The sequence below is a fragment of the Melospiza melodia genome, chromosome 6 (assembly GCF_035770615.1).
Source record: "Melospiza melodia melodia isolate bMelMel2 chromosome 6, bMelMel2.pri, whole genome shotgun sequence".
Lineage (NCBI taxonomy): Eukaryota > Metazoa > Chordata > Aves > Passeriformes > Passerellidae > Melospiza > Melospiza melodia.
In genome coordinates this window covers 67,416,346-67,443,777 of record NC_086199.1, presented here as the reverse complement: position 1 = coordinate 67,443,777, position 27,432 = coordinate 67,416,346, and the positions used below count along the sequence as shown (strand labels likewise).

General features: G+C 38.8%; 1 protein-coding gene across 10 annotated transcripts in view; it reads left to right on the top strand.

The window, feature by feature from the left end:
• Positions 1 to 2,538: 2,538 nt before the first annotated feature.
• LRRC4C (leucine rich repeat containing 4C) overlaps positions 2,539 to 27,432 on the top strand; it is a 483,436-nt gene continuing 458,542 nt past the window's right edge. For 9 of the 10 annotated variants that reach the window (XM_063158814.1, XM_063158810.1, XM_063158819.1 and 6 more), the window contains exon 1: positions 2,539 to 3,155. The gene's annotated coding sequence lies outside the window, so the exon portion shown is untranslated. Of the gene's footprint in view, positions 3,156 to 22,494; positions 22,511 to 27,432 lie in introns of those variants that run through there. The other variant, XM_063158809.1, reaches the window with a different exon arrangement.

Below are 27,432 nucleotides of genomic sequence, written 5' to 3'. Positions count from 1 at the left end.
GAATGCAAGTCAGTTTAATTACTTTTGCTGTTGTTCCAGTCCCATGGATTGTAAATATTAGATTTATAAATAGATTTAATTAGCTCTGGAGCTTTTTTTAATATACTCAAGCAATTCTAACTGCACCTAGTAAAAGGTCATGAAGAAAGATGTCCACAATGGACTTTGGTCTAGGCATGAGGTCTTCCTTATGAAACTTTAGCTGACTAGGTAGAACTATAGATGTTATATCCCTGATGAACTTGTTAATCTGAGAGTAGCAAAATTATTCATACCACAGTCTTAGAAAACAGAACCTGGCATTATCTTCATTAGCATGTGCTCCGGGATGATAGACTCTACAAGTACGAAGTGTCAGTGTAGTGCTATACTTCTGTGGCGTTTTGGTCACTGCATGAGGTGGAAAAGGTTAGTGAGGAGTGTTTGACTGAATAGAGCAAAGTCAATATGAAGGGCAGGTAAATGCATCAGGGCCTCTCAGCATGAGGAAATGAGTCCAGGCTGCTTATGATAGAAGACTATGAATCTGTGAGTGGCATACTAAAGTGTGCAGAGCACTCCTATCTCTGATTTTTTTTTTTTTTTTTTGTGGCACAGATAATTGAAGGTTGGCACAGTGTACTTGGGAAACGCCACCATTTTCTTCCCTTGATTAGTGACAATGACCAATGCAGGCAAAACTTTGGCTAGATGGACCTTCAGTCCGAGCTGGTGTAGCTGCTCATGTTCCTATGTAAATAGGCATGTTTATGTTTGTGGATGAACAAGAATCCTCTCTAAGATGCATGAGTCAAGAAAACAGCAACATGTCATGCAGTGATTGGGAATACAATGGAGGGTGAAGAAAGGCTAGGGTGGAGAAGGAAAATAATTGCAGCAAAGAAAAAAACAGTAACAATATACTAATTCTCCTGTTGGTACAGTGGATTTTCATATAAATAAATAATTTTAGATTTAAATTATACAACAATTTAAGATGAAGAAGTGAACAAAAGCCCAAGTGGTTATGTGTCATTTGTAAAATAGTGCAGGTCTTCCATCTTCTGAAACTGTCCCCTACATTTCTCTTTCCAGGTATCACAGCCTCCTTATCATGCTGTGTGGCTTTGCAAGTTCACTGGCTGTTAAAACTGCAGGGTTTACTTAACAGTAGAAGAGTTTTACTCCACATTAGTACTAAATATCGTGGCCACTGTGCTTACGGATTTTGCCCTTTACATTGCAGTCCTTTGTGCTACAGTAGCAGTAAAACTGCCACGGTCAGTGCCTGCAGGCTGCTTTGCCAGCTACTCCATGCTTAGCGTACCTAAAACTCCCCAAAGCACTTCCACCATGTTCAATTACATAGTTTGGTTGCTAAAACCTGTAGTGGTAGCTCTTTCTGTGATATGGAGCACCAAACTGATTTCATGTAGCTCATTCTTTAGGGAGCTCTGTCAAATGTATTTGGCTGCTCAGACCCATGAACTGGTTCCTTAACAGTCCCTCATAGTTATAATTTACTGTAGTAATCCCAGAGCTGCTTCTGAGGAATGGTTTATTTTTGTTTTCATGTTTCTGAAGGGGTCTCAATCTTCAGTCTCCTGAAGGAGTCTGAAGTGTCATCTGCTGCAAAAAGCTGAAATTATGGATGACAAGTGAGACAGCAGTGTTTGCATCCTGAACCTGATGCAGAGGGTCTGAATTACCTGTGGGAAAGCAAAGGCAACATGTCTGTTTTCCTATTTCATGAGTGAATTACAGCTAGGACTTGTACTTTCCACAGCAGAATACTCAGGTTTGTGAACCAATGCAGGTCAGTTATCTAGGCAATAAAAGCAAAATCTGTTTTGGTTCTTGGACTGAGAATTCTAAACTCATTTCATAAGTGAAAGGCTTTGGCAAAACAATTCTCACTAAAGGAGCGAATTTCAAGCATGTTCATAAATGCAGTGCTGGATGTCTGCCTTCACTGACATTCTAATTTTTTCCTTTTCTGCTAGAAGTCTTTTCTTTTCTAAAAATATTTACTTGACTCTGCATATCGCTGCCTAATCTAAAGATGGATAATAAAATGCTGATTTTAAAATCCCAAGTAGTTCAGGATATAAGAATGACTTTTAAAATATTGCTAAAATGATCTGTTTGGAACAAATTTTCAAACTGATTATGCTATTCTGGCTGTAGTGTGGTTTCTACACCACCAACCCCCCACTCCCTCCCCCTATAACCACTGCTGCTGTCCTAATCTTCTAGACCATTTAGTGCCCTCCTCTTATCCTAAGTAAAATACAATTGCTGGCTCCGGTATTCATTAGGTGATAATCCAGATTAATTCAGACTTTGATGTAGAAACAAGTCCTATTTCAGCTGCCAAGAAATCCAGATTGCCCCATGGAAAATGCACACACACATGCACATACACACACACGCACGCAGTATGTAGAATGCCTTAAAGAAACTGTAGCTAACCACCTTATTAGTATTCCTCCCTCCTCTGTGTTTCACTTGCAGCAACAGAGGGCTGAGCAAAATGCAGTAGAACAGGGACAGAGACAGAGCTGGCAATCATCTCGGTGCAGGCTGCTGAATGTAGGGGGTGGGGGGGATGCAGCAAAGCAAGATTAATAACCTTGCCATAATCCTGTGCACCCTGGAAGGAGATACCTCCGGTGACTAGCTGTTCTTGTCTTGATTAATTGGACTGAGTGAATGAGTGGCTGGCAATCCACCTGGTTTGGAGGCGACCCCCTGGTTTTGCTGCTCTCTGAATCCTCTACCCATCTGGGAAGGTAACAGTGAGACATACCATCTGCAGCACACACAGCAGCTATTGGAGGCTACTACTGACAGTTTGCACTACAGTTTTTTGGTGAGCAAGAAGCCAGGTATACTGTACAGTAGGATATTTCTGTGCTCGAGCTACTGAATTTCACAATCTGGTCCTTCAGTAACCCCCTACGCTCCCTTTCCAATTGCCTTTGAGTTCTGGGCTTACTTTTGGCATAGTCTCCTGGACGCATTTTGCTGGGGATGGAAGAGCAGTAAATGGAACCTCTGAAAACTAATTGTTTTGCTTTTGTGTGACTCGAGAAAGAGAAAAGCTTTAAGAATCATATCCACTTGGAGGAATTTAAATTTCTCTCTGAGAAGTTTATAGAGGAACTGTACTAAAGGTAAGTCCAGGGGATTGTCTACCCCTTCTGTTTCCTTGTTTGTTTCCTGCTTGCTCAAAGTAGGGGAAAAAGGCTAAAACGTTAGTACTGGGTGCATACAGAGTATGGTGTTTGTAAAGTCTGTGCTTGTGATTTGCATCCCCTTTTTACTTCCTTTTCTGCTTTTTTTTCCTCCTTCCCCTGCCATTTGCACAGTAAAAATGCTTGCAAAATAATAATCTATAGGGCTCCTGGAAAATGTTAGTTAAATAGCACTATAAAGCTCCTTTTATTTCAAAGGTATTAGAATTTCTAGGAGGAGAAGTCTTTTTATTAAACAAGCTAAAATATTTGGGAACTATCTCGAATGGGCAAGAAATATAGCTCGTACAGTATCTTCAATAGAAGCCTCCATATTTTCATAAATCTTGTCTAGTTTTTTTCTCTGCATTTCAGTCAGCTCTGGAATGATGAATATGTAAGTACAAAGCTGTTTCTGCTGCTGTTAGCTGAAGGAGAAGGTAGCAGAATAGAAATTTGTGGATTTGTGCATCCACTTACATGAAGTTCATCTGTTTGCTTCTCATTAACCTTTTGAATGCTGCTTTCCTTTTTTTTTTTTGGCTACAGAATTTATGCAATATGCAGGACCAAACAGTAATAACTCTTATGGTATAAAGTGCCAGTCACAAATGGGTTTTTGTGGGCCATTAATTTTTGGGATGGGGATGCTACTAAGCACTCAGGTGATGAAAGTAAATGCTTCATCCAGCATGGTTCATTGCACTCCAGAATTTCTGGAGATCTATCAGTTGTATTGCTCTGGTGCTACTCAGTATTTCTGCCTGGCACTTTGCCTCCCCCTGCACCCCCTCCCACAATGCAGTTTCTACTGTAACAGTATGACTGCTTTAGCCTTTCCCATCGTTCCATTAAATAATATAAATAAAATACCATTGCACTACAATAGAATCAGAGCTCTTGTAGTTGAGCCTTTTTTTATTGCTGCACTGATAGTACTTAGCATTCCCAAGGAGGTAAGCAAATCTGTAAATACATTTCAAAGATGCTTCATTCTCCAAGTGCAATTGCTAGGTACTCATGCCTTTTCAATTAAATGACTATGAATGACTAATACTGAACAATACAGTATCTCTTTTTGAAATACTGCATAGCTGGATATATACTGTAAAAAGACAGGGATCAACATAGAGTTCTACTGAGTAACCAGATGTTCAGGTGCTTATATGTGTGTATGCAAAGAAAAGGGGAATTACATCAGATTTGTAAATACAAAGATATATTAGATAGGATGATCTGTTTGGTACAAAGAAGTATAATGACCCTTGTAATAGATCCTGTGTTGTAAAGCTAAAAACTTAATGAAAAGGCTCTGCTTCAGAGTAATCAAATCACTTTATATTATTGCATCCTGTCAGTCAGGCCCTCTATTTCCCACTGGTTTTGCATAATAACTTTAAAGATGGATTAAGGAAGAAAGGAGAACTGGTTATAGGTGTGTTTCCCCTCATTTTCTGGAAGTGATGCTTCTGTGTTGCATGTGCATTTACTGTATATGATTATGACAGCCAGATCTCTTTCTGGGCAGGATGCAGTTTTCCATAGTTTTCCCACGTTGTACTTTGCTCAAGCCCCAAATGCGTGCCGCATCAGAATCTTACTTCACCAGGCAATAAGCTGTGTTTTAACTATGGGGAGCAGACTCTGTGTAATGAGGGCCAAAAAAAAAAAGTGTGTGTGAGAAGAGATGGCAACTCATGATTTTTAGAGCCTTACCCTGGTTTTAGAATTGAAGTATTGAATGAGACTATCAAAGCAGAGATGTTGACTGGATGAAAGCAGGGGACAAATGTTCTGCCTGGAGATGAAACTTTCATGTTCTGGCAAAAAAGACAGAAATGTGAAATGCATTTTTCTTCTCTTCCATTTCTGTATATTCTGATACATGGAATAAAATTTAGTAGCGTTGCCTCAAACTGAGTGGAAGAGCAGTAGCCTGTATGCTGGAAAAGAAGTATGTCATCACTCTTTATAGTGTCCAGCTGCTATTAATCATCTGTTTTTATGTAATCATGCTTTTTCATTATCTCCTTATATTGTGGACTAAAGCAAATACTGGTTATTTGGCATTTTAACAGGCTCACTGAAGAGGAAACCTTGTGCTTCTCTTCCCATGTTCCCCCAGTTGTGTTGACTTAGATTTTCATTAGAACTTTTCTGGGATTTTGCTTCTGATTTCTAAATTATACTGTCACACTTGTTATTTTGGTATTTCTTACACATGATATTGTATGTAACATAACATGTTATTTCAAGATCAATTTTATTTTCTAATACTTTTGTTATTCTCATGGTAAGAGTGGAAACTTATAATACTCAGTTTTAGCAGGTTTTATGTGCAAACAGGCTTTAGCACCAGTTGGATCATGTGGGGGTTTTTGTTTTTAAAAACCCAAATCAGTAGTCAAATCTATAAAAGGAATGTTTTTTCATTTTAATGATCCTTGAATTTAAGTTTTATTTCATAGTGTAATGTCCCATATGCCTTCAGTCTCACCTAATGTGTAAGATGCTTTCTTCTCTGTACTCTTTGACTGCCTGTGTGAGCTCAATCCACTGTCCTTTGTGCATCTTGCTGGAATTTGACAGGAAGGCCTGCACAGATCTTGCAGTAAGTGTGTCATAGGTGAAGTGTCTCAGTAGGAGTATGGGTGCAATGAGGTTCTCATGAACTGAATTGTCTAAATGTTGTTTTAAGAATAAGTGGAAGATAATAGAAATTTCTTTTTCACTTAGTTCCAGTTAATTGAGCAGCTTCCTTTTCTTGTTGCTGAAGTCAGCCAACCAGGCACTAACCTTCTCCAGCACATGTTTCTGTGTTTCTAAGACCCAGGATACTTTACACATGAATTCTTTCTTTTGCAACAAGCTGGACTGACAACTGGTAAGGCAATCTTGAAGCAGTGCAGTGGCATAGAAGTAAGGGGAGGATGGAAGAGAGATGTACCAGCAATTCCAGGACTTAAACCAAAAGAAAAAGTTCTGTGGGAAGGCAGAAAGCATAATTTTGATTGCTGACTCACTGTGTTGGTCTGTAATATTATCTTACACTAATGTGATGACACTGGCCTGGTTTTGAAATAAGGAGGCAGAAAAGAGTAGTTTTTCAGGAACATATTGCTTATAACTGCATGCTACTTTGACAAATATTCTGATCACTTGAAATTCATGCAGGTGGACTTTGGATTCTTAACTCTTTAAAAGAATTAATAGTAAGTAAAATTTACTTTTTCCACTTGAAGAAAAATGAAGTTACAAATACATCCCTTGAATTGATAAGTTAGGTGAATGAAGTAAATTACATTCTACACCCCCCACCCCCTTCCCACTTTCTCTTTTACTCTCCTTCCCATTTCTTTTCATTCTGTGTCAAAGGATAAGGTTTAGGAGTGAAGGAGACACCAAAATTCCTTATCCTAAGCTAGCAAGCAAATATGGTAGATAATATGCTGCTTAAGAGTCTTGAATCTAAACCAAATTAATTGTAATTTCTAAAACCAATCTCAGCATTCCTAGTTTGAAGTGTGGAAGTGAAGTTTATTTGGGAGATTTGTTTAATTCTTAGCTTGTTTAGGAAAGACACCCATTGTGATGCTATTTATTGTTTGTCTTCTCACAGATTGAGGTAGCTAAAGGGGCATCCTTTAATAGTAAGAGTTCCTTATATTTTTTTCAAATTAGTGTGGAAGTGCATGTAATTTTTAGTTGTATAACAAAAATTTTAAAAATGAGTGAATGTTTTAGACATTGTGGCTTTTAGGAGTGGCCCAAAAGTGTAGTGTTGAGAGCATGGTATGTATGCAGGTGGGAATCTGCTTCCAGAGGTTCTTACATCTCAGACTGCTCAAGTAGCGATGCTGAAATTCTCAGAGTGAAGATCAAATGACCCAGTGGAATGCTGAGTTTCAACAGCCATTTCATATTGCCAAGGAGGAAACTTAGCGTTTTGGTGCTCTCACAATCTGCAAGATGCTGCTGTGTAAGAGCTCTTGCTGCCAAACTTAGAGTGGTTACATAAGGTAGAATCCTATTGATCCTGGGGGAGGATGGTGGGCAGAGATTTCTTCAGAAACTGGAGACTTTCTCAGAACAGATACTGCAGAGGCAGAACTGTACCAAGAAATCTAGGTCTCTTTCCAGTGCATGTTGAAGAAACTTTTTGCACAGACAATTGCTTTGTAATTTGCCAAAATTTCTTTACTCAACTGGCCATCAGTGGTAAGTATTATTTGTGTTGTGTGCCTTGCAGAGGTGAACAGAAAGGTATAAAACAAAAACGTGCCTCAATGAAGCTTATAACTGCAGATAAGGGCTTCTCTTCATGCATTTTTTTTACATATCCTTGAGCTTGTGACCTGTGGCCAGCAGATTTTTTCCATGAGGCCCATTCCAATCTCTTTGGTATTTTTAGATTGTTTGGTTGTTGTATACAATTTGGTTGTATTTTAGTTGTTTTGGTAGGTTAAATTTATGTCAAGGACCCATCAAGTCCAGCATGTACTAGTAAACTACAAAATAATTCTAGTCCTATTGTCTGTCCTGCTTACAAAAGTAAGAACAGACTGATGTCAGTCTCTGTTTAACTTCGCTGAAACAGCTGACTTGGTATGAAGGAAAGACAATAAATGCAGTGGGAGGGCAGTAACACTCTTTTGGAAATGTTTGCTTAATTTCATTTAACTTCCTGTGGGAGCATTAGAGGCCCTCTCCTTACTCTTGTTTAGTTGTAGGAGAAAATGCTACGTGGGGCTGTCAAGGAGTGAGCATGTGCTTTGTAGGCTCTTTGCTGTCTTTTTGAAATTTGTCTACCAGTGTATAAACTTTACTGTCTTTTCTGGTGTCCCAGCAATAAATTGGCAAATGAGAAAGAACAGCATTGCTTCTATTCTGGCTGTGGTGCATCACTAGCTTATTAAATATGTTAAAGACATCATTTTGGTATGATTATGTAAATCTAGGGATGGCACCTCTTCCTCTGTGATTTCCCCCTCACCACTTACTGCTCATCAGTTAAACATTCTTGAAAGCATTGTTGGTTGAAGGGACAAAGTGAAGGTGAATGTTCTGAGGGTTAAACCTTACAACAGAGGTTCTCATGCTGGGGCTCCTTTTGTTTCAACCTATTTTTCATTTTCTCTGGAGTCTCTCATAGGGGTGCATTTCATGTAAACCTATAAATCTTCACGATACTCTTGGTTATTTCAGGAAGAAAATTATGCATGTTGAAACAAAATTATCTCCTTACTTACAACCTGCAAGACTAGCTGCCTTCTGAAAAGCAGAAAGTTCAATAGGAAAAAATGGAGAGAAAAGGGTGAAAAAAGATGAACTCAGAGATTACCTCCAAGGCAAAAGTAGTTGCCTATTTTTGCAAGAATAGAAATAGGGATTGCATTGTTCAGACTGCATGTGGAAGAAAGTTTTAATTTTGCATGCAAAATGTATTTTGGCAGTTTGGCTGGGAGAAAATGGGTTATAGAGTGTTCTTTTAAACTTCTCAAGCATATGCTTCAGAAAGAAATCAGGTCTCAAGTCTCCATTTTTATTTTGAATAAGGTTAATAGCAGCAGTGGTGTTATGAAAACTCCATAAGAGATTTGGAACTTTCTTGAAAAAAAGCCTTGAAAACTTAAGGCTTGCATTTGTCTAGGAAATTTGAGCTGCAGTTCTTTAAATAAAGGAAGAATAAATTAAGTAAAAATAAAACTCAAGTCAGAACAGAACTTCATGGAAGTGCTACCCCTTCAAAGACTCTTCAGTTATTGTACTGCAATTGGGTTGTAATATCAAAGACATGTTCTTTATCTGCTCAGATTGGCAATCATTCCTCTCATTAACTAAAAATAGTTAAGATCAGTTGAATTAAAAAATTGGAAGCAAACTGAGGCACACAGAGGAGGTAATTTACTAAGTAGGTATGCAAGAACCTAAGTATTCAGAAATGGCTTCAAATCAAGTGACCAATACATTGAAAATTTGTATCATTTAATAGAACTGGATGGGTAGGTATTTTCATTACTGGAAAAGAAAATGTGATATCTGGAGATCATGAACAAGACCTCAGAATAATTGACAAAGGCAGTTATTGTGTAATGAATCAGGTCTTCTGTGAAAAATATATGCCCAAAGTGTGAAAACTTTGACCATCTTCAGGAAACTAAAAAATTATTCACAGCTTTATATTATCAGCTCTAGAATATGCAGAGGAATGTGACTGAGTTAATGTATGGCTGGATACATGCAACCTGTCATCAGGAAGTAAATATTTCTTTCTGCTCTTCATGTTCCATATAACACCTGTTCCACGTGGTTTTGTGCCTCTGAAATTTGCAGCGGTGCTTGCAGTGGAGTGGGCTGTGTGTGGTAGCATTGCTCATTGTGTTTCTTGTTTCCCTGTGACCCGCAGGACGGTGTCCGTGCTCTTTACTGGAGAGCAAAGTGGTCTCGGGGAGCAAGGATTGCCCTGGTTCTCTTTGGCTCTTTCCTGCCCTGTAGCTACCATGTGATTTAGATGAATGGTAGGGGAGAGAGAGTCTAGCCTGACTTGTCATCTTCCCTTTTGCTCCTTTGTCATTGATATTCAAGGCTTGCGGTAGTAACCCGATGCCCTCCTTTTACAGAAGTCACAACCCTTTCAGACCACAAAAGATCCCTTCAGACCGGGATTCCCTTGACAATCAGCTTTATAGTTTAAGCAGCTTTATGCAATACTGACAACAGTGACAGTTGAGAGAGGTAACTAGGAGACTTCTTGTATTATAAGTACTTGGCTTGGGAGTGTGTGCTTAAGGGTCTTAAGCTGCCTAAAAGAGTCTCTTAATCTGCCTTAATTCTTCTTATTATACTATTTTTCTGAAGTAGGTGGAGATGCACAATATTTCTTTTCATTTAGATGAAAAGAGAAGTTCCACACCTGTCTCATTGCACATTATATTTTTCATATGACATTGTGTGATTTATATGTTCTACTGGACATATTTGCAGAATGTGGAAAGGAGAAAAGGAGGAGTCTGTCCAAAACTCTCATTTTTATATAATGTTTTTTCCCATTTGAAATCCAAGCTTTCCTTTGAATTGTGAACATTTCAGTGATTTTTTCTTCTGGAACGTAATGAAAGATTCTGAGGTCTGGCAATGGAAAAGACTATCTTCCTTATCTCTTATCTCTCTGTGACATAAACCTACTTCTTGGTCTCTGTCTAGGAATGAGCCAACTCGAAATGTTTGGTGGTATCAGCAGGAATCAAGCTTCCCCAAAAACACTATTTTCTTTATGCTTTTGGATATGGGACGGGAAACTGTGGGAGAACACAGGACAGGCGATCAAGTAATGGTTTTGAGGATACAACAGAAGTAGAGATGGATGAAATTACTGCTCTGATATTCATAAATATTTACTTTGCTGGTAGAAATGTATTTTGCTGTTATTGAGGGAGGAGAAAAGCCATGACTTGCTGAAATGTGCTTTCTAAGTCTGAATATTTAGAGAAATGACATTCCTTTCTAAATGTAACATGAGTACTTGTTTCCAAAGTTTATTTTGTTCTAGTTCGTGTCTATTATACAATGAGAGTGCGCTCTTTCTTTTAAGCAGAAACCATGCCTGAGCTTTTAACAGTTAAAATCTTTTACTTCTGAACTTCTAGATGTTGCTGGTTGTTGTCTTTCTTTCCATGTTGTTTAACTATATTTGGTGTACTAGAAGGCTCCTTCCATGATCTTGTCCAGGCCCTTGGGCTGTGGAAATGAGTAGGTACTTCCAATAAGGATATCAGTTTATGAGAATAGACATTTGACCTCCAGTTCTTCTACAAATTATTGTCTAAATAGCACTTTTCAAATGTAGGTGAATTTCTGAAGTCACTTCAGGCTGAGACCTGTTTAATTATTTAAGCCTAGTGGTGAGCACTACAAGAAGAAGTGGAGAGAAGGTCACTGGAGCAAGAAGAGCATATCTTCTACAAAAGACCCTGATGTACCACTTGATTTTAGTAGGATAAATACACAGACACTAGGAAACATTAAGAATTTAAGGTTTCGTGGGCTTTTTACCATTGCTAGTAATGGGACTGGAAGTTGCCGTTTTTTAGTGCAATACTGTTTGAATTTTTAATATTACAAAGCAAAAGAAGTGCTTTAATTGTTTCCTTTTCTGAAACAAACTGTGAATATGCTCTTACATGAAAAGTGTTTTGAGGAAGAATGCTAGTGTAATACTATGGTGGTTTGGTTTTCTTTTAACATCATATCTTAAAGGCAGCTACTTGAGCTGTTGGGATTTTTTTTTCAGTTCTCTAGAGTCTCAATTTTATGATTTGATGTTATCATTGAGAAGGAGTTTGTGTGGATGATGTGAGATGAAGCTAATGTGTTTTGCCCTTGCTTTGTCCCAGATTGAAAGTCTGTCATGTTCTGTTTTTTTGGTAGACAAAAGAAAGCAATACCCCTCAATTGTCTCATTGCCCTATCCATTAGACATGATAATCCCTAACAGTACTGGAAATATGTGTACCTTTAAATCTAGGCTGGTACTCTAGTACTTGTATAGGGAGCAGGCTCTTTTCCTGTGCTTGTTGACATTAACAGTGTTCAGGTAAGTACAACAAAAAGTCTAGGAAAAATTAGTCTTATTTGATCTACTGCAGGTCTATATAGCTATTTTGTGATCTGTCTTACTTCCTTTTGCTTTCTCTGTGACCAGTTTTCCTGTAGGCTAAAGAGTGTACAGATTTATGTACTGTATAGACTACTAAAACTGTTATTGAGCGATTGCATTATGCTGGTAAATTGCTCCCCAGTGCATGGTTACTGCCCCTCAGGACAAAAATGAGAATCTTCCCTGCCACCACCCTGTGTCCTTCTGATGCTACTTCTGATTAACTTGCTTTCTCTGCATTACAGTAACAAATATCTTTAATGGCATTTCATTATACATATGATGCCCCAAGTTTCATCAAATGAGGAAACACTTTTACTGGCTTTCAATTTCTACTTGCAGACATTCAGCAAGCAGTAATTTTTTTGAGTTTATTGTTGAATAGATGATGAAATGCAGTCATTTTGCAAGAGATAAAGCAATACTTTCCTTAAGAGATCAAACTATTTAAACTGGCAGAACTGGAACAGAATGGGATGTCCAAGCAATACATTGTTGTAAGGGCCAAGACTGTGGTTCAGATATTTGGTCTTTTGCTACCTGTGACCTTTAGTGCCAAAAATTTTTCTATTAAGCTGCTCATACCCAGGCAGGAGTGAGGGTCAGTACACCAGTGTTGTCTTGCTGTTGCCTTTTGCATTACCTTTATTGGCTAAGTAGGTTTAAAACTGCACTGTAGTAGTGCAGGACACATGGAGAAATGGATCACATTGGGCATGCCTGAATCTGAACTACCTGCAACAAACCCTTGCTGGGACTGGTGTAACTGCTATTCACATTGGATGAGGGCAACAAAAGTGGATCACCATATCAGGGTAGTGGGCAACTTTTGTGTCATTAGCAATGTCACTTTTGGCTTTGTTTGTAAGTATTGCCGTTGTCATTTCAGTCTTGTTCTTTGCTTGCTTTGCGTGCCCTTTGCTGGTAAGGATGGAGATGAAATATGCAAGCAACTTCTGACTCATTCTCTTTACATAATTTGAGAAGGATTAAGCAAGAGTTGAGTCACTAAAAGTCACTAAATCAACCATGAAATTGTGACTTGCTGTATTGGAGGCTGTATCTTGCTTTCCATTGTTTTGCATAGCCCCTCATTCACAGTAGGTGTGAAATCCAGCCACAGTTTGTACAGCAGCTTATGCTAATACATTATGTTACAAATCCTGCTCTGGAATTACAGGGTTGATTCTGTTTCCCCCAAGGGCAGAAACAACAAAGTAGGACTGTGAGATCAGTTTGAGTAATAGAGATAAATATTACAAAACCCCTACAGGTGCTGATCTGCTTTAATTGCTGTGTAGCTGCATAGGGAAACTTGAGGACATAGTGCTGTGAGGACACTGGCTGGTAGAACTCCGAATGAATAGCTGGACCATGCAGCAGCTCCAGGGCTTAGGGATCTGACAGCAGTCCAGCCAGCTGTTCCCAGCAAAGGGTCTGATTGCAGTCTTTGGTAAAATAACACCTGTAGCAAGAGTTTTTAAAAAGTTCAGATTATGTTGCCTTGAACCTTACAGTCACGAATTCAGAGGAATCTCTGCCCCCTGAAGATGAACTGTATGGTGTTTAATTGATATGAAGATTATAGCCTTCCATTGAAAAGTTATATGACTGGTGATTACTCTTAAATTTAGGGACGATAATAAAACCTTTATATGGCATATTCCTGTTGAATTAGCCCATAGCATGCATTAATATGCATTAATATTAAAAGACCCCATGTTTGGGGTCTTATTTTCTATTGAACTTGATTTGAGGATCCAAAAGTGGAAAATTATTATTAAAAAACAAGTTTTCACTACCTCATCCACCTTAGTATGTATTCCTTTACAGAGAAAATACATTTAGGTTCTTATTTACACTTGAAGCATAGAAAAACATGCAACATGTTACCCCTTCACATCTGTTGTAGTACATGTGTTTTAAAATGGTTCAAAAAGATGGTGGCATTGAGTTCTGATTGTGGAAATTAATGCATTAAGAACTTGCAAATTCATAACAGATGATGAAACTATGTGGAGTTTAAATTTAGAGTTCTTGGATATAACAGACAAAATTGAAACAATATTGTTTACATTCATTACTATGTATGTGTAGTCTTCCCCAAGAAAGCTTAAAAATAATTTAAAATTCCAAATCTGAATAAGAAAAAGCACTGAGTCCTTCAATACAGTCCCTACTACCCTCTGCATAAATACAACTATTATTTAAATAATACAATTAGTAAGACTTTAGTCTTATGATGTTCTGTCACTGTCAGAATAAGGTTGTGTCCATATCAAAATACTTTGGGCTAGTTTCTTTTAATCATCATAAATACAAACACCTCTCTTGTCTCTGCTGCCTTCATTGCTCTCTTAACATTGCATGACGCAAACATTTTCAGATTTTATTCAGAGAGTAACACAGTATTTATTTAGAAATCCATTCCTGTTCTCATGTATAAAGCTAGAAATATTGTGTCTGTGAGCATATACACTCATCTATTATTTCATAAGTTTCAAATGCTTCTGCCATAATCACTTATACTACAACAGAAGCTGATTTTCTGTCCGAAACATTAAAACTTCTTGTACTTGTGAGGTGAACAACTATCTGAAAATATTTAGATTACTTTTTGGATTTTGTTTTAACCTGTAGAAAGAGCATTAAGTTACAGCTGGCGTGGGCCCTGCCTTGTCTCCAAACATTGGTTTTGCGTTTCACTGACCACAGGTATTTTTGCTTCTCTGCTTCAAATCTTTTCATCTCTTCTCTTTGCTGTTTTTTTCTGGACTCCTTACTGAGTTTTATCATGATTGAAAGCAGTTTAAAATCGGTTTGTTTTCTTCGTGACCTGGAGGCGCTTAAAGCATAGCTCTTCAAGAAGCGCCTCTTCTAAATTCAGTGTATGGTGGTGCAGCACAAGCCTTGGGAGCAGTCACCAGCAGGGCTTGTGGAGCACCGGTCCAGCTGCATTTCCTGCTGAATTGCACGGGAAGGGGAAGAGCAGAGTGGGGAGGCAGGTGGGCTGACCGCGGTAAAGCATCGCGCCACTAAGCGAGCAAGCGGAGGTGTTGCTAACAACTCATTAGTTCATTAGCTGCGGGTGTTGTTGTGGCTTAATATGCTTATTGCAAGCATGTAAATCCAATAAAAAATAGGTGAAATGACCTTATTACCTCTGCCAATCTCCCCCCTCCCTTTTGTCATAACTGTACAGTCTCTGCTGCAGGTATATAATTTATTTGTTACCTGCTTTGATCTGAAAAGCTAGCTAAGGCTCAGGGCATTAACTACTGTGTTAAGAAGAGATGATGACAGTGCCTTTGCTGAATCTGTTCATTGATTATGGAAGGAATTGAGCAACAGAACAACAATCTGAGCTTACTTCACTGATCAGTTTAAAAAAGAAGCCTATAATGTTCAGAGAAAGAAATGAGCAACTTTTGTTTGTAGTGTATTAGTTTTGATCATTCCCACTGATTCTTTTTTTTTTTTTTGCATGGAACTGGATTGGCTAATGTGACCATTACTCATTCAGCCCTGTCAGGGATGCAGGGGTTGCTGTATAAGGTTCTTGGTTTGATGAAGGAGACTAATATTGTCTTGTAACTATAATGAATAATGGTTGTTTGCACCTTGGAACAATAAAAATTTTAACCCATTTCTTTCCTAGATGGAAGAACATAAATACTCCACACCCCTCTCTGTTATATTTTTTATTTTTTATTTCTTTGGCACAGGGTTCTTCATCCAGGTTGGATTTGGTTACTGCTGAGTGTCAAAAAGTAAATGACAGTACTTGGGATTTATAAAGTACTTGTTCAGTTCCTAAATGAAAAATGCCTATTTTCTGTTGAAAGATGGAAACTCGATGGCTGCTTATGCACTGGAATAGCTGGAGTTAGAGTTATCTTTAGAAATCAGACAAATGTAAAGTGTTCAGAACTCTGTTTCATGATTCTTGTAGATTTAGGTGTGCATCATCATGTAACTTAGTCAGCTTTTAAGTCACAAGGTCTTAAATTTGGAAGACTTGACATCCTAGGTTCTACCCTAGATGAAAGCTTTTCAGTAAACTGCCATGGCCAAGGGCTAAAACTTGTGTGGAGTCCAAAGCTGCAAAATACTGAAGTTTTCTTTAATTATGGCAATTTGAAACTGGCCCAAATAGAAGTTATGGCTGTAAAAATTAAACCTATGACTCTGTCATAAAACCAGTTATGTCCAGACTCTAATGACTTGGAAAGTGATTGCACATCCATGGTGAAGTTCACTACCAGTGTAACAGTGTGTGTGACTGAATTCAAGTAACTGTTATTTCAATTTTTCTGTTAATCTACTTGACTCTTGAGGTACAATACCTTATTTTTGCTTGCTATGCAGAACTAGTCTTGCAGTAGGAAATTCAGTGGCTTGATTTGCAGATGGACTAAGTGATTTCATAAGTCATTATTATTAATGAATCCATCAGTGGGGAACCAGTCTTGCAATTCTACTTGTTCTAAGTGTGTAAGCATGATTAATTTTAGATTCAACCTGGAAATACTAAGTGGTTTTTTTCCCCACCCCATTAAAAAAAAAAATCTGCGTATGTTAAATAGAAGTGTTCATGAAGTTGTGGAGGGATAGAATGTAAGAAAATAGTGCAGAAGGTAGTCTCACATGTGAGGAGCTGCAGCTGTACTAATCACCAAAGACTAGGAACAGACCTGCCCTTAATAGGCCACAGCTGTGTCCAATAAGAAGATGAGTGCTACAAAAGAGTGGGTTAGCTGGGTGAGGGGAGAGTTGGAGTTTGTTGCCTGTGCCATGAAGAAGTCAGTGCTGTGAAGAGAAGCCCATGAGAAATCACTGAGAAGGTATGGAAGATTTACAATAAGATGACAACATGAAGTTTTGTAAGCTTGGAGAAAGAACAAAACAGTTCTTGAAGTCATTCAGGGCTATTTTGAAAAGCATTGTGGAAGTAGGGCTGTTCTTCTGTGTTTCTTTCAACTATCAAAATTACTTCAGGAGCTGCCAATCTTTTCTGAAAGTGTTACTCCTTGTGGTAGCTTATTAAATGGCAGCTGATGGTAGGACTTTATGTGTATATGTGAAAGGCCATGGCACTAATCAAACACACATAGAGGACTGTAATGCATATGTTACTGGTAACAAGATACATTCACATGATGGAAATTATTCTAATATACACATGGGCAAGTGAGGTGCTCATAGTAAGGCATGCTAGAGATCTATACCTTTAAAGCACTTTATAGCCATTAAAAAAATCAGCATTCTTTTCATTAAAGAATCAACCAACAGAAAATGCTGCTAAAATATTGGTGATTGTGGTGTGTTTGTGTGGGGGGAGCACTTGAAGAGCATCTTGCTGCTTAGCTAATGCTTACTCATTGATTCTGTTTCCTTATGGGCAACATGTTGGGGTATTCTGTTGGTGCAAGTCCAGCACAGCATCGGGTATTCCAGTGAACAAGATATAAGTTTTCCTTCAGAAAAATCCACCTGTATATTGAAATTGTGCAAATGCCATAAAATTATAATAAAATGTACTATAGTTTATTCTGTGCCACAAGTTAAGGTATTTATCTTTTCGTTTAGGATATTATAGAATGAATGAACAGTTTAAGACATGGCAAGCGATTTCCAAATAACTCTTCAAAGGACTAGAACAGAAGTGTGAAGTAAAAAAAATTAAAAATCACTGTTTTCTTGGTTTCTTCTTTACTTTTGAAGAGTAATACCAGTGTCCAAAAAAACCAGTTTTCTGCACTAAAAATGATTCTTTCTCCTGCTTAGAAACAGACCTTTATCAATAGTTTGTGTAGTTGTCAGTAATTTTAGAGCTCTTTTGAAAACAGTTATTTGCTTCCACTTCTGTCTCACTTTCTGTTCTTATCTGTGTAAACTTTGTCCTTTTCTGGGAAGAAAGACACTTTTCTTTCCCTCTGGAAATCTCACTTGACATTTAGCAAGGGATGTTTGTAAGAATGTCAGATTGATGAGAGCTGTTTGCTGAAGTCTCACAATGTTCATTCAGCTGAACAATATCTGTTGTTAACAGCTATAATTATTATGAGCAGGTTTAAAAGGACAAGCTTATTGCTGTACTTTGGCAAAATGCAGTTGAGCTGCTGGTTATTCAATAGTAATACTTGGCACATTATGTTGCTTCTTATCAAAGTGCTTATGGATATTGACTAATTAAATGCATCAAAGGCTATCTGTAGGTTGATTGGTTGAGGGGAAGTAAATAACTTCATACAGTTATACACAAACTTAGTACAGTTTGTGAGTGTTTGGGTTCATAATGACAAACAAGAAATGGAGACGTGGCCTTTGTAGTGGAGATATGACTCTTTTGCTGAAGTTTTGTTTGGGGCTTTCAGACTTGGCTTCACATTGCCATAAACCTATGGGAATTCAGTAACTAAAAATGAATCATTGAAGTTGACTATCATTGAGTCAAAACATATAAAGCTTTTCTTCTCTGGTAAGACAAGACAGTGCAGATGTGGCTCTGAAATCAAGGTGAGGCAGCACAGATCACCTTACTGATGGTGTTGGAAGCTGCTTACAAGTAAGAAGTTCCAGGAAACTTGGGATAACTAAATGACTTTTGGAGTTACAAATGTACAGTATTTGCAATACAAGCAACATGACCCTCAAGTTGTATTCCTGAATCTTACTGTCCTTTAGTTTGTATCTGGGACCTCTTTTATTGGACAAGTTGCTAGTGATGGTTGTTCTGCAAAGAAAAATGAAGTAAAGCACTGCAGAAAAATGAAACAAACCAGCTTGCTTGGACTTAACACAATTGTCATGTGTCTTCTAATGTTTCTTAGCTAGCCAAGCATGGGATGTGTAATAAGCAAGCGATTCCTGTCTTACATTGAGTATGTTATACTTTATTATGCAGACATCTCTGGGCAGATATGTAATCAGATAAGTACTTGAGCCCAGACTCTAGTGACTATTTGTGCTAATTGATAAAAAGATTGCTGCATAGTAGCCTAAATGGTAATTGGGCCATATGTTAGGAAAGGAAAGCATGCGTTTTGCTAGCTGAATGTACCTGGCAGAGCAAGACAATACCTTACCTATTTATTTCATGTATATGAAACAGGAAACTAGAAATCATCATGTAGCTATATAGGTACTGGGAATGGGAAGCTCTTTTCCTGAAGTTTTTGAGATAATATGGTGTTTGTGGAAGTCTTTGTATTGGTCATCCTGCTAGTTTGAAGCATAAAGAAATATCTACATAAATTTTACCTACAGTTTGGAGGAAGGTGGTAGCAAGTGAATTTCAATACATTAATTTCTAAGTATCATAAACTGTGTAATTTTCTGTTTGTGCATTTATATAAATTATCACAAAGAATTATGAAAAAACATTTAGCTGATTATTATTCCTAGTTAACTGACATATGCTCAGGCCAGCTGTACTGAGCTTGAAATCATCTGACATATTTGAGCCTTTTAGACTTGAGAGCAGTTATCAAGAGATCTCAAAAATGGATTTTCTTGTATCTTGTGTGTTCCTTTTGCATAAGCAAGCAGAATTCACTTTGAAAAGTTCTCCACGATTACTAATTCATAGTGTGGAATTAAAGCCACATTTGTTTCAGAATGCTTGCCTGTGTAGTAATTGACTCTTCATAATCTGACACTTATTTGGACATGTAAATCTTTTAAAAATTCAGGCCTTTGTTCTGGTGTTGTTTAGATTCAGTTATCATATTTTAACTTTACACTGTCTCACTCCCCACTTTGTGTCTCCAGCTCTGGACAAAACATGGCTGTTGATCATGAGACTCTGGCTGCTCACTGACATTGCTGGGAAATTGTAGCCCTGCCACCCTGGGTTGACTTTTTGGCTGGCAAGGTGTTTTTCTTTAAGTCCTGAGGTGCTGATAAATAAGTATAGAGAAGATCGTTCACCTTTCCATAGGTTTGCAAACTTCCTGTGAGCCTTAGTCCCCACTTTACAGACTCTCTTTTGATGAAATTGTCCAAATTGACTCTGATTAGCATTGTTAGGGTAATTCATAAACGTTAAATACACAAAGCTTCTGGGTGTGCTTTATAGGATTTTTTTCTACTTAACTTTTTTGTGATGTCTCATTATTAGATGTTATGTTCATTTTGGGAATGATTTCTGGTGAAATGGAGTTTATGAAGGGAGTGACCAACCCACTGAGAGGCTACTAATTAGGATAGATTAAAGGATAATCTTCTTTAGGTATGAGTTTGAAAGGATGGTTTCTGTCCACAGAATGACCAGCTGTACTTGTATAATTTTTGGCAGATGTCTAATTTCTTTTTAAAGACCTCCAATGATGAAAACTATGCAGACTCCCTTGGTGCATTTGTCCCTTACATGAAGCTAGTGAACAGTCACTGAGAAATTGGCTGTAGAGTTTCAATGTTTATTAATGCATTTGGGGCCCTCATCTGTACACCAATATACTTGTCCTTGTTCCTATCAGCATGTGTTGGATGACTTCGCAGGTTAGAATCCTTTAACTAGAGCATGGAAAATTCTGCCAGAGATTAACATTTCCAGACCCAGTGCACTTTGTATGTTTTGCCAGACTATTGCTGGGAAACCTGCAGGTTTGGTTTTACTTGGAACTGGTTCTAGGGAAATTTCTTGTGGAACTTGCTTGAGTAGAGACAGCTGCTAAGGATAGTCATGTGATGAAACATGTGGGATTTTGTTTCTTCCTAGTATCTTGTGGCTTGCTATCTGGAGTCACTTTGCTTATAACTATGTGATCTTCCCTCCAGCAACTGAGTATATTTTCATAAACAGAGCATAATTGATTTGATAATGCTTTATGTGAGTAGGGATATTTCCATACCCAAAAGGTAGGGATACCAGATAAATGGTAAGAGCAGATGGCACTGTCATTATCAGAGGAAAACAACTAAAGAAGTTGCTTGAGAGGGGGAAGTGAATCAAAGAATTCTGTGCATAAGCATGCTCTCAGCTGTCTTTGTATACTTAGAATTTCAGATTCAGCTCTGCTGCTTTTGCTACTTTGCTCTGCTTTCAGCTAGAGGCAAGTCCTCCCTTTTATTCATAGTCAGAGAACCATGGCAGAGCTGTTGACCTAGGAAGCAGCTGGGTGGGAGGACATAATAAAGAACTGATCTCCCATGGCTAGAGTAAGTCTCAGAGTATTGAGTGATCAAGAGGAGGAACAGAGATGGAACAAGGTGGGGATAGTGTCAGTTGTGGAAAATAAACCTTGTTCAAGCATCTGGAGCTAAGCAATTTCTTTGTTTATTTCTCCAAGTGTGCTGTCCAGTTTTATCTCCCATATGTGTGTAGCTGCTTGCAGTGTTGCTTGCTAAGATTTATGAAGTCTGCGTAATGTGACTGCACACTGATCAGCTTTCCTTTTAGAGTACTGATTTGGTGTAATTGCCTCTAATATGAACCAAATCAGTGTTGAAACTTTGACTGTGGGAGAAATGCAGTCCGGTGGTCTTAGTTTGGTGATTGAATGTAAATGTTGGTGTGTTGCCCACTGATTTGTGAGTAGGTTTTTGTCACCAAGTCACCACACAGTAACAGAAAAAAAATGGAAACCCAAAACAACTTCTGTAGAGCTGGCTTTGAAAATGAAACATTCCCCACTCTGTCTGGAGATGGTTTCTTGGTTTTAAAGTGTTTGGAGATATTGGCATGCACAGTTGTAGTACAAAACATTTTGTCATGTGTACTTTTCATGTCACTATTAAAATTTTAAATTTTATTTCTTATTATCATCTAGCTGTGTTTTTTTTTCTGATGTGAATCCTAGTTAATAGAAATGTTTTCCCTAGACTTTTTTGATTGTATTTTTAAACACATAATTGAAAGTATTCCTTTCCCCTCTCCTGAATTCTTATTTTTGTGGCTGAGTCACCTGCTTCATGTATCATGTGTTAACTGATATTTTTACTTGCTGTTTTATTACATTGGTTCTTAGGCTCTCCAGAATGTGTTTCTATTGTGCTATTTGCTGTGCAAATGTAGGAGAGAGCTGATTTCTCCCTGCAAGATTCTGTGCTTTCATGTGTGAGCTGGAGGGGCAAAGATGGTTCGCACTCAGAGAAGAAATTTCGGTGTATGAAAGGTTCTTAGTATATTAAACGTGATGTAGGCAAAAAAAAAATAATCTGTTTTAGGAGTCAGGTTCTCTATTTATGGTTCTTAGCACGCCTTTCTAAGAGACACATTTAAAGCTGCATCATCTGACATGATCTAGCAATCAGCCCTCTGAGAAGGTGCTCTTTGAACGAAAAGACCCGGAGAGGCTACAGGAGATCAAAGAGCAGGTTCCTTAGCGGCCCCGGCTGCGCCGATTCCCTGCGCACAGCCCGTCCCTGCCTCGCCGCTGGCCCGCAGGAGCGGAGCGCTGCGGCCGCCCCGGGGATGCCGCTCCCGCTCCCGCCCCGGCGGCTGCCCCGCGGCCACGCTCCCGGCGCTGCGGCACTCGCTCCTCGGCACTCGCTCCCGGCCGTCGGCTTCCAGGGTGCTGCCGGCAGCCGGAGAGGAGCTCTGGAGTCCCTAGTGGTAACGGCAGGGAAACAAACAGCTCCTTCTTCCCTCTTTATCCTCGGCAAAGAATGGGACCGGCACCGCAGCTGCACCGCGGTGAGCGCTAACCGGCGGCTTTGCTCGGTACCACTTGCTGACCTCCTTTCCTTTTGGCATGCTGTATTTACCTCCTTAGCCGTATGGCTGCTGTTTTGTGTCACACATACAATAAGTTGTCACCAGGACTTCTCTGTCCTTCCAATTTTCTTGTGTATTTTCTTGTATTGCAGTGTCTTTATCCTGGGGGAGCTGCTGCAACTGAAGAACAGTAGGAGTAAATAAGTTGCTTTGCATGCCTTGCTTGTTTTCCTTTTACCTTCAGGCCAAGTTCTTGATACTGCAAAATAAAATTTTTCTCTATACTCTGTTAGAACCTGTGAGCACTCTTTTTATACTAATTTTTGTTTCAGTGGGACCCAGGGTAAAAATTGACTTGTTACTATCAACCTGTGTACCTTCTATGAAAAATGCTTGTGAAAGCTTGTGTGTGTGCTGTGATATTCACGATGTAGATTAGGATTTGAATCTCTAATGCCAGCAGTACTATTGGATGTTGCCAGGTACCGCTTCTCCTCTGGTTTTCCACCTTTCAGCTGAGGTACCTTGTCTCTTAGCTACTTCTAATTTTATGCTGATGTTTTTATGGAATATTGTGCAGTTCTGTAGATGTTTGATTATTTGGTCTGAAATCTATTCTGCTGTTTCAATACCCACAACCTCTTACCCTTTGCTTGTGACTTTATGCAGAGCAAAGCACAGTTTTGCAATCTGGTGTGTGTGCCAGTGGTAAAAAGCCTGGTCCAAACAAACAGCTCCAGTGACAATTAGTGATTTATGTTATGTTTTGAACAGGCAGGGTACAAGTGTCCTTGTTTCACCAAGTGTGAAGTAGGACGTAGCAGACTGGTAGGGTCTGTAGCAAAGGACAAATGTAACCTTGAGTGGGATTTGTATCCAGGTTGCTTTCTGTCATCCTGTAACCAAGGGCTCAGAAGTCACGTGTCGCTTTCGGCAGTGTTGATGCTGTAAGTGGAGTTGCTTAAGGCTGTGTATAAAACCTCACTACAGGTATAATTTAACTCTTCTCTCTTCAGTTGCAGAAGAGTGAAGAGCACTGTCTCTGTACCTTGTCACCCCGTATGTGCTGCAAAAGATTTTTCTGTCATATCTATACCCCACATGTATTTCGTTCCTCTTGCATAATTCATTGTTGAAGAATTTGCATTTCCCCGAAGTTGAAAGTTCCAAGGTGCATTGTAATGATGAGAGAAATGGGGGCAGAAGAAGCTGACTGGGTTTGTTTTTTTTTTTTTTTTTTGACCGAGCACTTCTGCAAATTTATTTATTGTACAAAAATCTCTTAACTAAGAGGCAGTTGAACTGGTGCCAGTGGAATATTTCAGACTTTAAAAGTGACAAGCCCCATTTATATTCATACTTGAAAAAAGATTTTCTGAGCTGCCTCAGCAAAAGGTGACCATCTGTCTGTGTCCCCTGCTAACCTGGCAGTGAGGGAGAGCTGAACCTTTGGCTGTCTCCTGTATGCAGACACCCGTGAGCCCTTTTTCTCCCTAAAGTCAGCGGTTTACTGCAGGTTTGATATGGGAAGCAGTCATGGGCAAATGGGCTCCTGTTTTGGGCAGCTATACAACGGGGAGGTTTTGGTGTGGTACCAGGTAGGGAGCTGTCGTTGCAGGTAGTAACATCCAAGTAGCCTATACAAGAACCAGTCTCTATTAGTTCACATAGAATATGTGTTGGGATAGCTACAGCTGCTTGAAAGATCTGACTATTCTTGAATAAGAGGTAAACATGTGTGCTAAAGCATACATGTGACTTTCTTTACAGATCATTGTGCAAATATCTTTCATGTGGGAATCCTTTCTTTTAAGGTAGATGAGTAAAGGATATTTCCAAGAAACTCTCTTGGCTATTACATGTTAGTAACTTAGTGGCTTTTTTTTTTTTTTAATGGATGAAACATAGCTTGCATCAACAAGGATTTAAAGCACATAACAAGAGAAACATGGTGAGAGAGAATTAGCCCTCATTGAGGGGTACTCTGTTATGCTACATTGAGTCATGGGAATACCCACTATTGTCCTACATCTCCCCAGTCCTCTGTCTTCCTTTCCAGGGTGTCACTCTAAAGGCTCCAACCTCTATTAGAGTTCAGCACTGTGAGCATGCAATGGAGGCCATATAAGGTTCATCACAGTATCAGTGATGCTATTGATGCCACACATGCTGCTCTTGATGGAATGATGCAAACCTAAAAGACAAGGTAATCAATTGTAGCTGAGAAGTACTTAGCTGGGGGAGAGGGCCTGCTGAAAGACTGGTGTGACCTTTCCAGATCATCACTCATTTTAGTATAATTAATTAAAATCTGCTTGCTGAAATGAAATATCTATGTGCTTTTTTGGGGGGAGGGGATGAGTTTAGGGAAAGATAACAGCTTTTGAAGAACTTACATGACCAGATCTTGTGAAAAAAGGAAGATTGTAAAGAATTAGACAGCTCAGGTATGCACTGTTTCACTGTCAAATTATTGGAATTAATGTCTGTGTCATTGTTTGCATCACTGCAACATGTCTTCTGACACTTCTGGCAATTTCCCCCTTGACTGAGAATCATTTTTCATCTTCATGATGCACCAGGAATCTTTTATCAGTGCTGCAGAAGTGCAGTGTATGTATTCATGGCTTGGCTTTGAAAGAGAGGTGCTTACAATAGGTTAAGAGCTCAGGCAACTATAATTTCCCTTTTGGCAATGCTCTGTTTGATCCTCTTTTGCACATCAAATAAGTACACTGGAGGTCAAGGCAAGTGAGCAGTGCAACAAACCTGAATGCTGACTGACACTGCCTAGAAGCCTATGTTAGTTAAAACTTGTATTCAGACCATGCTGCCACTGGTTCTGTGTTTAAAAACAAAAGTTTTCAGCTTTCTGCCAACAACCAGAACTGTCCAATTTAAATTAATCAGTTATTTTTCACTGTCTGGTATATTTTGTCTGAGTTGTTATACATTTTTTTTTGTTGTTGTTTTCCTCCCATGTTTTACTGCAGCAACAATAGTGTGGAGACATTTGTCTTGCAGAAAAAAATCTCTAAGAATCGTTGAAACATGTGTCTTTGGCTTTTTCATAGTAAATTTGTATGTCTAAGAAATGAGACTGGTTGCTTGTTTTTTTCTTCTAGTGCTGCTTCTCAATGGTTAGGTACAACCTTAGACGGCTTCTCTTGAGAAACACAAACAGTAGTATGATACTTAACTCTTTCACAACCAAAACCATCAGGTGAAAGTAAAATTGATGTAAAATAGACTTTGTGAAAAATACTGTATTCCTGTTGCATGGTGAATAAAAGACCTAACTGATTTTAAATTTTAGAAATATGTATATGGGGTTTTATGGGGGGATTTGGGTTATTATTTTTGAAACAGCAAAGCTGCTAGGACTTACAGGATTTATATGTGTGTGTGTTTATTTTTAAAAACCCCATCCAGTCACAGGGTACTACTGTAACAGCCAGACACTCCATAGAAGAGAGTGATTATGAAGTGAATTTCTTACCTTAGGAAAGAAAATTGCTTTCTAGTCATCCAGAGCTGTAGTCAACACATCTATTTCTTCTCACTTCAAGAATATGGTTTCCAGAGTTAAATTCTTGGAACAAATGCCAACAGGTTAGCATGTGGCAGAGAGAGTGTTCAGCCAGTAGTTGCTTTTAAATCTAGAGTTACCTTTATTATGGATTGTGCTGTCAGTGCACTGCTTCCTATAACCCTACTGCAGTGTGGCTGAAAATTGGGAAAGTATTCAAGAATGGTTCACTTGGTTGCTTCTAAAATTCACAACCACCTTCACATCTTATGATAGAGACAAATCTGGATTCAGACTGCTGAACAGTTTCCTACAGGCTGTGTCATAGCAGTGTCCTTGTAGAAAGGTCCCATGGCATTTAAAGAGTTTGAAAGCAAGTTAGAGAGCTCCAAGGGTTTTGTTTTATGAAAATGCTGTTGGAATATCAGCAAGATAAGACATTTGTGAATGGTTGGCTTTTTCTAAACACTTCCAAAAGCAATAAACAGAGGCAAATACAGGGACAAGATTTTATCGGTCCTTTGCTCCCCACCAGCTACAGATATGAAAGGAGATGACCCCTCATGCCAGAGAAAAAACTCATTCTAAATGTTTATTCTTCAGCTAAAAGGGGCAGTACTGATGCCACTGAAGTCTTAATGATGTTTTGGAGAAAGACATAATGATAAATTTTGGAAGAGGATTAACAATATTGTTGAAATTTGGAAGAGTATTAACAATAGTCATCTTGCACAATCTTTTTAGTCTCAAGCTTCAGTACTGAAGCTTAAGGAAGCCCTGAGTTCCAGGCTTACTGCAGTCCTAGGCCTAGGCCTAACAGTAACCCTAGGAAGGTAAATCAGCCGGGTATTAGGGTTCTTCCTAAGGAAAAAGCTGTGAAAGCAGCCATGTTGTGGCACTTCTGCGCTCCCTTTGGGATGCCTTTGGCAGCTGCAGTAAGCCTGGAACTCAGGGCTTCCTGGTTAAAAAAATCCTAGCCCTAGGCTGAACCCTAACCCTAAGACTGAAGTAATTTCTTACAGTTCAGGAAGGCTGATGTAAACACAATACTTCTGAGATTCATATTAATCCTGTAGCATTTTGCAGACCTTCAGCTGTGTAAAGAACTGGAGCAAAATCATCATTCCCTAATTTGGCAATAGAGACTTACCTTGTTTTTGAGCAGAATGTGTGGCCTCCTTTAACCTTTCCACCTCTAAGGGTGGCAACACATGGAAATGAGGATTTTTCCAAGATAGCGTATTGTGGTGTGTTTCCTCCAGTTGCTGTTCACCTGTGTTAGTCTGACCCAGTTCAGAGATGGAAATGGGCCTTTGGTATTCAGCAGTACACACTTAGCTCAGCCTTTATGGCTGGTGATGGAGTAGACGTA